The sequence below is a fragment of the Scylla paramamosain genome, chromosome 14 (genome assembly GCF_035594125.1).
Source record: "Scylla paramamosain isolate STU-SP2022 chromosome 14, ASM3559412v1, whole genome shotgun sequence".
NCBI lineage: Eukaryota > Metazoa > Arthropoda > Malacostraca > Decapoda > Portunidae > Scylla > Scylla paramamosain.
In genome coordinates, this window is record NC_087164.1 from 3,847,423 (window position 1) to 3,860,262 (window position 12,840).

The 12,840-nt window shown below is 40.6% G+C and overlaps 1 protein-coding gene across 1 annotated transcript in view; it reads left to right on the forward strand.

Moving 5' to 3' along the window:
• LOC135106761 (uridine-cytidine kinase 2-like) overlaps positions 1 to 12,840 on the forward strand; it is a 190,082-nt gene that overhangs the window by 20,536 nt on the left and 156,706 nt on the right. The window contains exon 2 of the mRNA XM_064016038.1: positions 12,582 to 12,618. The gene's annotated coding sequence lies outside the window, so the exon portion shown is untranslated. The remainder of the gene's footprint in view (positions 1 to 12,581; positions 12,619 to 12,840) is intronic.

Sequence of the window (12,840 nt, forward strand, 5' to 3'; positions counted from 1 at the left end):
TCTTCATCGCCATTTACTGGGGAGATGGAACAACTTGCTTTTCTCGATACATCTTTATGTCCATATTTCTGTCCCTTGATTTTTTTTCTTTCCCCAAGCATGTTTAGAATCCTTCCTATATCCAGTGAGCAATGGAGCATTAAAGTCATATGTATTTTGTGGAGGCATTCTATATACATTTATTTTTTTTATCGGTATATGTGTATCGCCATCATATTTGTAAGCGGTGGCGGGTTCGGGTGGGGCTGAGAGGCGCGGGGTGCGGGGCGGGACAGGCGGTGCGGGGCAAGTGATGGACAGCCCCCGCGGGAATAATTACCTCCCAGCCCGCTATAAATATGCTAATGTCTCGGTGCCAACATCTGTAAAAAGGACAACAGGGGAGTAAGTGATATTTCTTCCTCTCTCACTCCCTCCATTTCTCAATCCCGTTCTCTCTCTCTCTCTCTCTCTCTCTCTCTCTCTCTCTCTCTCTCTCTCTCTCTCTCTCTCTCTCTCCACACTCTTTCTCTACGCCTACTAGTTATTATTATTATCATTATTATTATTATTATTATTATTATTATTATTATTATTATTATTATTATTATTATTATTATTATTATTATCATCATCATCATCATCATCATCATCGTCATCATAGTCATCATTACATTTACTACTATGACACTAATAGCAACTATAACAGTCATACAAATACTGACATGGTGGTAAACACACACACACACACACACATGGAGAGGCGCAGAGGAGCAGCTGTGCAGGATAAGTGTAATCCGCTAATTTAGCAGTAATTGGGGGGGTGAGAGAGCGGAGAGAGAGAGAGAGAGAGAGAGAGAGAGAGAGAGAGAGAGAGAGAGAGAGAGAGAGAGAGAGAGAGAGAGAGAGAGAAAACGATGTAGGTGACCAATGATGTGTGTGTGTGTGTGTGTTTCCGTACATGTACTGGATTATTAAGTGTAGCCGCTGAAGTTGCAGTAGTATGAATGGTAGTAGTAAAAGTAGTAGTATTGGTAGGAGGAGGAGGAGGAGGAGGAGGACCAGGAACACAAGGAAAAGCAAAGGAACACAAAGGAAAAACAAGCAACAGGTCTGGTGGTCCTATTGGGGCTGCTGGTCGGGTCTTTACTCTCTAACACAGTGAGAGACAGAAGAGGAGGAGGAGGAGGTGGAGATAAAATAATGCGGTCACTTTTCCTCTTAAGATGCCACACAACTATGTTTACGAGATTTTGGTGATATGATTTTTTTCATTGTGTGTGTGTGTGTGTGTGTGTGTGTGTGTGTGTCTCGGCGGTGCGGCAGCTACATAGATTTATTGTTGTGGAGATGGGAACGAGGGTGTTGGCTACAGTGGGGATGTGAACGAGGCGATGATTGTGGGTGATGTGGCCAGGCACGTGGCTGGTGTCCTGTGTCGAGGAGGAAGAGAAAGACTAGGCAAAGTTGGAGTTGGTGAAAAGGCAAACAGAAGAAAGGGAACATAAATATTTTCTTCTAATACACTTTTCAGTATGTTATAATTCCGCTTCCTTTTTACATAAACTGGCCTAACTCGAGTCTGGCTAAAACTTGTGAAACTCGCAGCGAAACTAAACGTGAAGACAGAGCGCGTTTTGCAGACGTGAAAATGCCAGAATGTATGTTTCCTTTCTCTCATGAAATGTACAAAGGATGGCGGTGGGTGATTTATGGATACAGGAAAGGAGGGACAGAAGAAATAGGGAAAGAAAGTAGGAAGGGAGCGAGTTCTCATATCAGCGTACAGAAGTCCTTCCGTTTATCATCTTGTTCTTCTGTTCTTCTCGCCCTATTCTGTATACCTCCCGCCCACCACACGCACTTCTGTTCTCGCCTTACCTTCCGCTCATTTCACGCACCTCACACTTCTCTTTCATTTCCCCTCACCAGACCGATCTTCCTACCTTTCTTTTTTTCCTTCCATTTCCTCATGTCTGTTCCATTCATTTTCTTTTTTCCTGTTCTCTTTCTTTCATGTTCCGTTTTCCATGTCCTTTTCTTCTCTTTTCCTCGTCCTTTTCTTTTCTCCTTGCCTTCATCATTCTTTCCTCTTCCTTTCCTCATTGTTTTCCTCTCTTATTCTTTACCATTTCCCTTCTCCATTCCCAGTTGTCTTTCCCTTCTTTCCTTCCTTGCCTGCCCTACCCTTTCCTTTCCCTTCTCCTTACTTATCTTCTTGCCTTCCTTTCGCTTTTTATCTTGCCTTCATCCCCCTTCCCTTCTTTCTCCATCCTTCTATCCCCCTTTCCCTTCTCTACACGCAGTAGTCCTCGTGACGGGGAGAGGGAGGGAGGAAGAAAAGGGCCGGGCAAGCAGCACGGGAGCCACCAGCTGAGTCAGTGTACAGAGCGTCCATAAAGCTGACTTAGTACGTGGGTCAGCTGAGCGCTTGGGTGACGGGGAGGCGGGGGTTGTGTGCCTTCATTTGCATGTTGGTCAACATTTTATTATTACTAGCCAGCAGAGGAGGGGAGGAGGATGAGGAAGGGAAGGAGGTGAGGAGGGCAGACTCGGCACACACACACACACACACACACACACACACACACACACACACACACACACACACACACACACACACACACACACACACACACACACACACACACACACACACACACACACACACACACACACACACACACACACACACACACACACACACACTCACTCATGCGTCCACATATGAAAATGTCAACTGGCGTCACTTGTTAGTCATTAATATCACAATATCGTATGTATAGTTTTAGTTATTAATCTATTTTTCCAAACGAAGCGAGAACAACTTTACTTTAAGCAAGACTGACGGACTATAGTGACAGAATGGTTGTGTGTGTGTGTGTGTGTGTGTGTGTGTATGTGTGAGTGTGTTTTCCATTAATAAAAAGAGGTCAGAGTTTTACATGTTATTATATATGTGTGTATGTATGAAGGTGTTATATCTTCATGGTTTGGGGAGCTAATTTACTTGAAGTGGCTCGACACGCGTGTCTAGTGATAATATTTTTTTCTTAAGATTGAAAATTTTACGTAAAAAAAAAATAGTGGCAAACACCTTCTGAACTGATGGCTTTACGAAAAAAAAAAAGAAAGATAAAAAAAAGATACGTATGTTTAAATGCGGAAGATAGACTTCATATCAATAAAGTTTTGAAAAGGTTTATTATTATTAACCTGTGTGTGTGTGTGTGTGTGTGTGTGTGCTGACAGACCAGGAACATCCACGCATTAGCCTCGAGCATTCCTCTCAGCGTGGTGGGAATTGAGTAACGCTCACATAAACGTGTTTCTCCGGCGTCGTGTCTTGCATGGTGACGCGTTAGTTAGGTAGCGAGGGGAAGCAGAGGCACAGGGAGAAGGAGGAGGAGGAGGAGGAATAGGAAGAGGATGAACGTAGAGTGCTGGGGTGGACGAGGAAACGAGGGTGATGAGGTGAGGACGTGAAGAATGTAGGGTAAGTCTTCTTCTTTTTCTTCTTCTTCTTCTTCTTTTTCTTCTTCTTCTTTTCCTTTTTTTTTCTTACCCCTCCTCTTTTCAAACTATGAAGAGGTGAGAAATCTTATCTTTACCCCCCCCCGCCGCTCTCTCTCTCTCTCTCTCTCTCTCTCTCTCTCTCTCTCTCTCTCTCTCTCTCTCCTCTCTCTCTCTCTCTCTCTCTCTCTCTCTCTCTCTCTGTGTGTGTGTGTGTGTGTGTGTGTGTGTGTGTGTGTGTGTAGGCACTCAATCACTCGCAAACAACAGTTCTTTGAGGGGAACAATACAAGAGTGAACGAAAGGGGCGGGGCGAGGGGACAGCGACGAGGGGAGGAAGGCGAAGTGAAGAGGGAGGAAAGGAGGGGACGACCTGGAGGGGGTGATGAGAAAAATAGAATATCGGCAAAGGGTAAAAGAGAGAGGGAGATGGAAAGGAGATGATAAGTGAGGAGTAAGAGAGAGAGAGAGAGAGAGAGAGAGAGAGAGAGAGAGAGAGAGAGAGAGAGAGAGAGAGAGAGAGAGAAGAGAAGAAAAAAAGGAAAGAGAAAGGAAGGAAGGAGAGGAAGGAAAGAAGGAGGATCAAAAGAAATGGAGAGGATAAAAGAAAGAGAGAGAGAGAGAGAGAGAGAGAGAGAGAGAGAGAGAGAGAGAGAGAGAGAGAGAGAGAGAGAGAGAGAGAGAGAGAGAGAGAAGGAAGAAACAAATAAAAACAAGAGAAGGAGAGGAGGAAGAAAAGGAGGAGAGGGAAAAAGGGGAAATAAAGGATGAAAAAATAGTAAATGGTATAAAGAATAAAAGGAAAAAAAATATATAAGGAGGGGTAGGAGGAGGAGGAGGAGGAGGAGGAGGGATACAAAGAAAGAACTTGGCACTCCACAGTCCTTCACAGATCGAGAGTAAGAATAATAACCAACAACTCTGGGCTGTCATGTCATGTATGGATGGTGTTGCAAAAAAAAAAAAAATGAATAAATAAATAAAAAAAATCAGAGGCCCCTGAAGTAAAAGTTAGTGTTCATTATTCAGACGTGAGCAGTGACAACCAGGATTTAGTTTCTAAAATACCTGTCAAGACGGATCTAAAATGTGTCAGCAGTCCCGTAATTAACGACATTTGATGGAAGACAACTCGGTATGTTAATAATGGAGTTAAAGAAAATGTTTGCCTCCATTTGTTTGAAATTGTCTGCCTATTACGTATTCAGAAGCCATTGTTTCTTGTAACATTTGATTGGCTGACTGTAAGGAAATGTTGAGGTCTCATATTTGTGAATCCTTTAAAAACCCTGGGATTATTTTAACTAATCTACATTGAGTTTTTTTTTCTTTTCTAATTTCTCAATATCCTTTTTATAACAGGTGACCAAAAATTGTACGTTGTATTTTAGATGGAGACGTAGGAGTGAGTTATACAAGACTAAAATGATTTTCTCGGATTTGAAAGTGGAGTTTCTTCCTATAAAGCAATTTATTGGCAATGTTTGCTTGGTTTCAGACCTGTCAAAATTCCTTTATCTTGTTCAGTATCCACACTTCTGATGGATGCATTACCCATTTTATAATTTTCCTGTGGCTTGTTATTTCCGATGTGTAACAGGTGACATTTATCAAAATCAGAGTTCATCAGCCATTTTTTCAGACCATTCAATGAGTGTCTATATCATCTTGTAAAATATGATGTTGAGTTGGTGAGTCAACCTTGTTAATAATTTTAGTATCATCAGCTAATTTTAACAGTTTTCTTCTGATCCCTTCGTTTATGTCGTTTATATATATATATATATATATATATATATATATATATATATATATATATATATATATATATATATATATATATATATATATATATATATATATATTATGAAGTGGATCGGTCCTAAAACTGATCGTTGAGGAACGCCACTACTTGCATTAATCCAATTTGAAGATTTACCGTTAATTACTACTCGCTGTTTGTGTCCTGTTAACTAGTCCACCCGGCTGGGTCACCTGACTTGCCTTAAGCTTTTACTATGTTCAGGAGGCGCGTATGGGAAACTTATCAAAGTTTTTTTTTGGGGGGAAATCAGAATAAACTACATTTACTGCCCTGTTTTTTTTTTTTTATGTAGGAGGGACACTGGCCAAGGGAAACAACAATAAAATAAAAAAAAAATAAAAAAGCCCACTGAGATGCCAGTCCCAGAAAAGGGTCCAAAGCGGTAGTCAAAAATCGAAGGATAAGTGTCTTGAAACCTCCCTCTTGAAGGAATTCAAGTCATAGGAAGGTGGAAATGCAGAAGCAAGCAGGGAGTTCCAGAGTTTACCAGAGAAAGGGATGAATGATTGAGAATACTGGTTAACTCATGCATTAGAGAGGTGGACAGAATAGGGGTGAGAGAAAGAAGAAAGTCCTGTGCAGCGAGGCCGCGGGAGGAAGGGAGACATGCAGTTAGCATGAAAATAGCGGTAGAAGACAGCTAGAAATGCAACATTGCGGCGATGAGAGAGAGGCTGAAGACAGAGCAGAGGAGTTGATGAGACGAAAAGCTTTTGATTCCACCCTGTCTAGAAGAGCGGTATGAGTGGAACTCCCCCAGACATGTGAAGCATACTCCATATATGGACGGATAAGGCCCATGTACAGAGTAAGCAGCTGGAGGGGTGAGAAAAACTGGCGGAGACGCCTCAGAACGCCTAACTTCATAGAAGCTGTTTTAACTAGAGATGAGATGTGAAGTTTCTAGTTCAGATTATAAGTGATGGACAGACCGAGGATGTTCAGTGTAGAAGAGGGGAACAGTTGAGTGTCATCGAAGAAGAGGGGATAGTTGTCTGGAAGGTTGTGTCGAGTTGATAGATGGAGGAATTGAGTTTTTGAGGCATTGAACAATACCAGGTTTGCTCTGCCCCAATCAGAAATTTTAGAAAGATCAGAAGTTAGGCGTTCTGTGGCTTCCCTGCGTGAAATGTTTACTTCCTGAAGGGTTGGACGTCTATGAAAAGACGTGAAAAATTGCAGGGTGGTATCATCACACACACATTATACTACACGTCGTGAAACAAGTCAGGTAAATTCGTTAGGCATGAACTTCTATTTCTAAACTTGTGTTATGAGTCCTTTACAATATTATTACTTTCCAGGATTTTTGTTGTTTTATTCCTTATTATTGATTCCATAAGCTTACCCACTGCTGATGTGAGGCTTATGGGACGGTAATTTTGAGTGAGATTTGTCACTTTTTTATTTATTTATTTATTTTATTTCTTTCTTTTTTTTTTTTTTTTTTTTTCTTTTAAGATAGGAGTAACGTTGAAAGTCTTCATTCATCCGGGACTTGTTGAGTGTTTAACGATTCATTGAATATCATGGACAGAGGCTTGGCAAGCCTCTTTTTAGCTTCCTTCAACATTCGCTGGGAAATTTTGTCCGGACCTGGTGTTTTGTTTATTTTGATTTTAGTGATCGCGCGCAAAGTTTCATTTTCTTGGTAAGTACACGTACTCAGAAAAGCGTTGTTATTTTGGGTTTGAGTGGGTGATAGATAATTCAGAATTTCCCTTTGTAATGAATACGGATGCAAAGTAATCCTTTAAATTCTCAGCCATTAGGATTTCATTGTTAGAGTGTTTGATATTTTTTTTTTTAATACAAGGCGGCCTATCGTAGAGGTTAACAACTTTTCTTTCCAATGAAGCTGAAGAATTTTTTAGGATTGATCTGCATGAATTAGCAATGTGAGGTTCAAAGTCTTTCTTAATCTCTCTTATTATATATATATATATATATATATATATATATATATATATATATATATATATATATATATATATATATATATATATATATATATATATATATATATATATATATATATATATATATATATATATATATATATATATATATTACTCGGCAATTTATCGTGTTCTGGTTTGGTTATCATTATTCTTAATTAATTTATATTTGTGATATGCGCATAATTTGGCAGAGAGACTATTTTTGATGGTCGTGCTCCACCTTTTCATTTTGTTATTAACGATTGAACGCCTATTTCTCAGTGGAACAGATTCGTCAAGAGTTTTGTTAAGATTACAAGTGAATGTCTTCCACGCTTCGTTAATGATAATACTTTCTAAGATTGCATTCCGGTCACAGTTGGCCGGAATTTTTCTTAATTTACTAAAATTTTCCCGTAAATAGTCAGTTACCTTTTCGCAACCTTAATTTACTGTAGATATATCAATTTCCATAATCACCCGGTGGTCACTGATGCAGAATGCTGGCCCAAATTTTACATTACTAAAAGTTTTTCATTTGTTGTTAATACGAGGTCTGGGATATTTAAACCTCTTTGTCAGATGGCTACAAGCTGGTGTAAACTACTTTCCTATGAGTTACTATGCAAATCGTAATCCGAATGCGAATGTAAAGGATCGCCCCATTTGTGAACTGGTAAGCAATAATTGTCTTGTATTGTTTACAAATTTCTGGTATTTGCTCATAAGGTTGGCTATCTGTCTGTCCTGGACGTCGGTAAATTATGCCAGTTATAAATCTACGCGATTTTAAGTTGAGTTGAGTGTCGGAAACATTTATGTTATCTAATTTACCTGTGCATTTTTTGATAGGGTGGAGAGCAGACAACGCAGAGGAGCACCCGCCTCCTTGACAGAGTGGAGAGCAGACAACGCAAAGCAGGAGCCCGCCTCCTTCTCTGAAATCTCTCACAGCTGAACAAAGTGTATTCTGCTAGTGAAAGTTCAGCTAAAAAAAAAAAGTATTAATCCATGATTCCGTCACGCCGATGACATTTATTTCTTAAACTGCATGCACTGGCATAGAAAAACTTGAGAATTTTGCCAACAGATGGGGCACTTTCATTATTACCTTCTACGCTGTCGCTGCCAGTGCCTGTCGACTCACGCTTTTTCTTTTTTTTATTTGCAGGCATTTGCCGCATCGTGAAAGAGGCGTCCTAATATCGCTGACCCTGCTGAATTCAAACGTAATCCATCATTCCTGAAAATAATTCTCTGGTGGTGGAAACTGTTCCAGAGATTTGCTAATTGTATGTCTTCCTCTCTACACAGATTTATGAGTCGAGAACTTGTGCTGTACGCCTTGTCGTGGAATGTTTTGAAAGTGTTGATTCTAGGAAGGATACAGGAAATTATAATATTTCTTGATTTTTATTTATATTTCTTGATCATCTCACGGAGGAGGAGGAGGAGGAGGAGAAAGAGGAGGAGAGAAAAAGATAACATTAAAAATAAGTAAATTTCCAAAAAAAAAAAAAATGAAGAGGAAACGGAGGATATTGGTGGAGGAATCAGAAAGAAGGGAAAAAAAAGAAGATAAAGAATGGGAAATAAAAAAGAACAAAAGAGGAAAGAAATATGAGAAAAATGGATAAAACGACGAGAGAGAGAGAGAGAGAGAGAGAGAGAGAGAGAGAGAGAGAGAGAGAGAGAGAGAGAGAGAGAGGAGGGCAGGAAGCGGGTGGCGGTAATCTGGGGGTAATGGAACACTCTCTGTGACTCAAGCGATGAGGATCAAGCAAGATTTCCTGGTTTATGTTTCCCTTTTTTCCTGTTCGTTGTGGTGCGGGTGACATGTTAACAAGGTGGGGGAGGTGGAAGAGATGTGGGGGAGAGTGTGAAGTGGAGGCAGACAAGCAAAAGGTTATTGGGACATGATAAGGAGAAGGGGGAGGAGAATTATGAGTTATGTGAGCTTTAAGGGAAAGGAAGCAGAACACAAAGGAACACGAAGATTAAACCGCAGTATCCCTGTTTGTCTTCGCAGGGTTGTTTGTGATGAGCGACAAGGATATCTAAAGCGAGAGATGGAGGAGGAGGAAGAGAGCAAGAGTGTAATGGTGCTGGAAAGTAAAGATAATGATGATGATGATGAAATGGAGCAAGAAGAGCAGAAGAAGAAACCGTGTACAGAAACATGAGAAGGAAGAGGAGGAGGAGGAGGAGGAGGAGGGAAAAAAAAAAGTAACAGCACCATGTCTTTGGCTTGTCGCATTACAGTGGATATAAGACGAATAGGTAGGTAATGAAAAAAAAAAAAAAACAGTCAAAATACACCATTCCTGCTGAGCACTGCCATCACGCGTGGCCTCCACCAAGGATGGGGGCACTATGTACTGTTTATCACTTTTGGCCTCCACCACCCTCGGTCATTTCTGCCTCTGTCTCCTTTCCTGGCACCCTGTCGGAAGCCTTCTCCAAGTCCATAAAGATACTGCGCAACTCTCTCTCTCTCTCTCTCTCTCTCTCTCTCTCTCTCTCTCTCTCTCTCTCTCTCTCTCTCTCTCTCTCTCTCTCTCTCTCTCTCTCTCTAAGCAAATTTTGTGTTTGTAATGTCTCTCTATGATACTTGACTAAATTGCTCCTCACTGATTTTCACCTCTCTTCTCAGTCTAGTTTCCATTACTCTTCTCCGTACTGTCTTCATTGCGCGGCTTCATTGGAAAAAGTAAAAATATTTCAGATACTGCAGACTACAGTTTTGGGAATTACTAGTAGAATAACGGTCACATCAAAATCACAGTCCCCAGTCTGAATGGTGCTTGTTTATCACGTAAAGCTGGAGTACATTCATCATCAACCCGAACTTTATTTTCTCCTAACACCTGGAAACGCACCTGGAAATGACGAGATTTATTTCCATTTTATGAACTCACAGGAGATGTGAACCTCAGAATGTTAATCCATTTAATGTCAAAAGCATCACCAGACACTGGCTGTCCCATCTCACAGGAATAGACTAGGTTAGAGACAGCAAAGATTAAGTGAAGGTGAACAGAACTACACCTGTGATCAGAGAGCTCACAGGATTACAGCTGAAGCATCCGACGCCCCAGGTGTGTCAATCCCGCACAAGATGCTGACGCTGCTCTAAAATGTGTGTGTTGGCTCATTCACTCTTGACAAACCACAATGGGATGGAATAATGAACACTGATATACCTGGCGACGACCCTGTGACTAATCTGAATTCTTATGGTGATCACGTGCTGTACGTCGCAGCTTCTCCCGCCACCGCTCTCTGTGCGCCGACATCTGCTGTATTAGGGGACAACTTGAAGCACGTCATAAAAAAAAAAATAAATAAATAAATAAATAATAATAATAATAATAATAATAATAATAATAATAATAATAATAATAGTAATAATAATAATAATAATAATAATAGATAAATAATGAAGAAGAAAAGAAAAAATAAATATGTAATATTTTGGTTTTCAAATGCAAACAAATTTGTCATACGCGCGTGTGTGTGTGTGTGTGTGTGTGTGTGTGTGTGTGTGTTTATTTTACCTTTATTTCAGAACACAAATTATCTTACATTTATCTATTTACATATCACATTTAAGGAGAGGAGAGGAGAGGAAGAGAAGGAAGAGGAGGAGATAAAAGAGGAAGGGGATGCCGAGCTAATGGCGGTCATTACAGGAGGCCTCAGCCGTGCCTTGCTCGTCAAGTATGAGCGGCTTTACCAGATTAGCTCCAGTTAACCGCTGCAGGTGTTGTCCCCTCACCCTCACTCTCAACCCCTCGTCCCCTTCCCCTCCCGTAGCCCTCCCGCAGCCCTGCCTCAGCCCCGCCTCGGCCCCGCCCTCCCTCGTGCTTCACAAATTAATCCTTCTTTTCACTGGGTAATTGCCGCCCTTCCCCACACTGACTCCAATGACTGGTAAACAAGGCTGGGGCGAGGGGCGAGGAGGAGGAGGAGGAGGAGGACATTGCTACCACGCGCTGGCCCCACATCCCCTTCTCTATTTCCTCCGTCACACCGCTTACCTCATCTTCCTTCCAGTTACCAGCGAAACGGATCCTCTTTTCACGTTCACTTACCTAGCCCTGCCCTGCCTTCCTGTTTGTGAAACTGAAGATGTTTTCTTTATGTGTTCATCTTTTTTTTATTATTGTTATTATTATTATTGTTATTATTATTTTTATTTATTTATTTATTTATTTATTTATTATTTTATCTTATTAAGGGAATTAGTTCTGATTAAGTTACAAGTAAAAGATTATGTTATTTTTCATTTTCATTTACCGAGCGTAGGAGGGACACTGGCCAAGGGCAATAAAATCCAATTGAAAAAAAAAAAAAAGGCCCACTGAAATGCCGTCCCCGAATAGGGTCCAAAAGCGATAGTCGAAAATTAAAGGATAAGTGTCTTGAAACCTCCCTCTTGAAGGAATTCAAGTCATAGGAAGGTGGAAATACAGAAGCAGGCAAGGAGTTCCAGAGTTTACCAGAGAAAGAGATGAATGATTCAGAATACTGGTTAACTCTTATATTCGAGAGGTGAACAGAATAGGAGTGAGAGAAAGAAGAAAGTCTACTACTATTACTTGTTGTTGTTTTTATTGTTATTCTTGTTGTTGTTGTTTTTTATGTAGGAGGGACACCAGCCAAGGGCAACAAAAATCCAATAAAAAAAAGAACTACTGAGATGCCAGTCCCAGAAAAGGGTCCAAAGCGATGGTCAAAAGCTGAAGGATAAGTGTCTTGAAACCTCCCTCTAGAAGGAATTCAAGTCATAGGAAGATATAAATACAGAAGCAGGCAGGGAGTTCCAGAGTTTACCAGAGAAAGCAATGAATGATTCAGAATACTGCATTAGAGAAGTGGAGAGAATAGGGGTAAGAGAATAGGGGTGAGAGAAAATAGAAAGTCTTGTGTAGCGAGGCCGCTGGAGGAGGGGAGGCATGCAGTTAGCAAGATCAGAAGAGCAGTTAGCATATCAGTAGAAGATAGCAAAAAAATGCAACATTGAGGCAATGAGAAAGAGGCTGAAGACAGTCAGTTAGAGGAGAGGAGTTGATGAAACGAAAAGCTTTTGATTCCACCATATCTAAAAGAGCGGTATGAGTGGAATCCCCCAGACATGTGAAGCATAAACATGCCTTAACATCTGTGTAGAGTTTAGTTTTTCATTTATTTCTTTATGTATTATATTTATTTCTAAGCAATATTGTAGGTTATAAGTTTGAATTCATGTGTTTTGCATTACTGTTGATTAGCGTCTCTCAGCGATGCCAGGCTTCTTTAATGCCGTGTTGTCCTTCCTGCAGGTGGCGATGACAGCGGCGGGCAGAAGGCGGCGCAGAGGTGAGCGTGTCGGCCAGGCCTTATTATGTTTCTTCTTCTTTTATTCTAATTCTTCTTCCTCTTCTTCTTCTTCTTATTATTATTATCATTATTATTAATAATAATATTATTATTATTATAAGTAGTAGTAGTAGAAGCAGTAGTAGTAGTATTCTCTCTCTCTCTCTCTCTCTCTCTCTCTCTCTCTCTCTCTCTCTCTCTCTCTCTCTCTCTCTCTCTCTC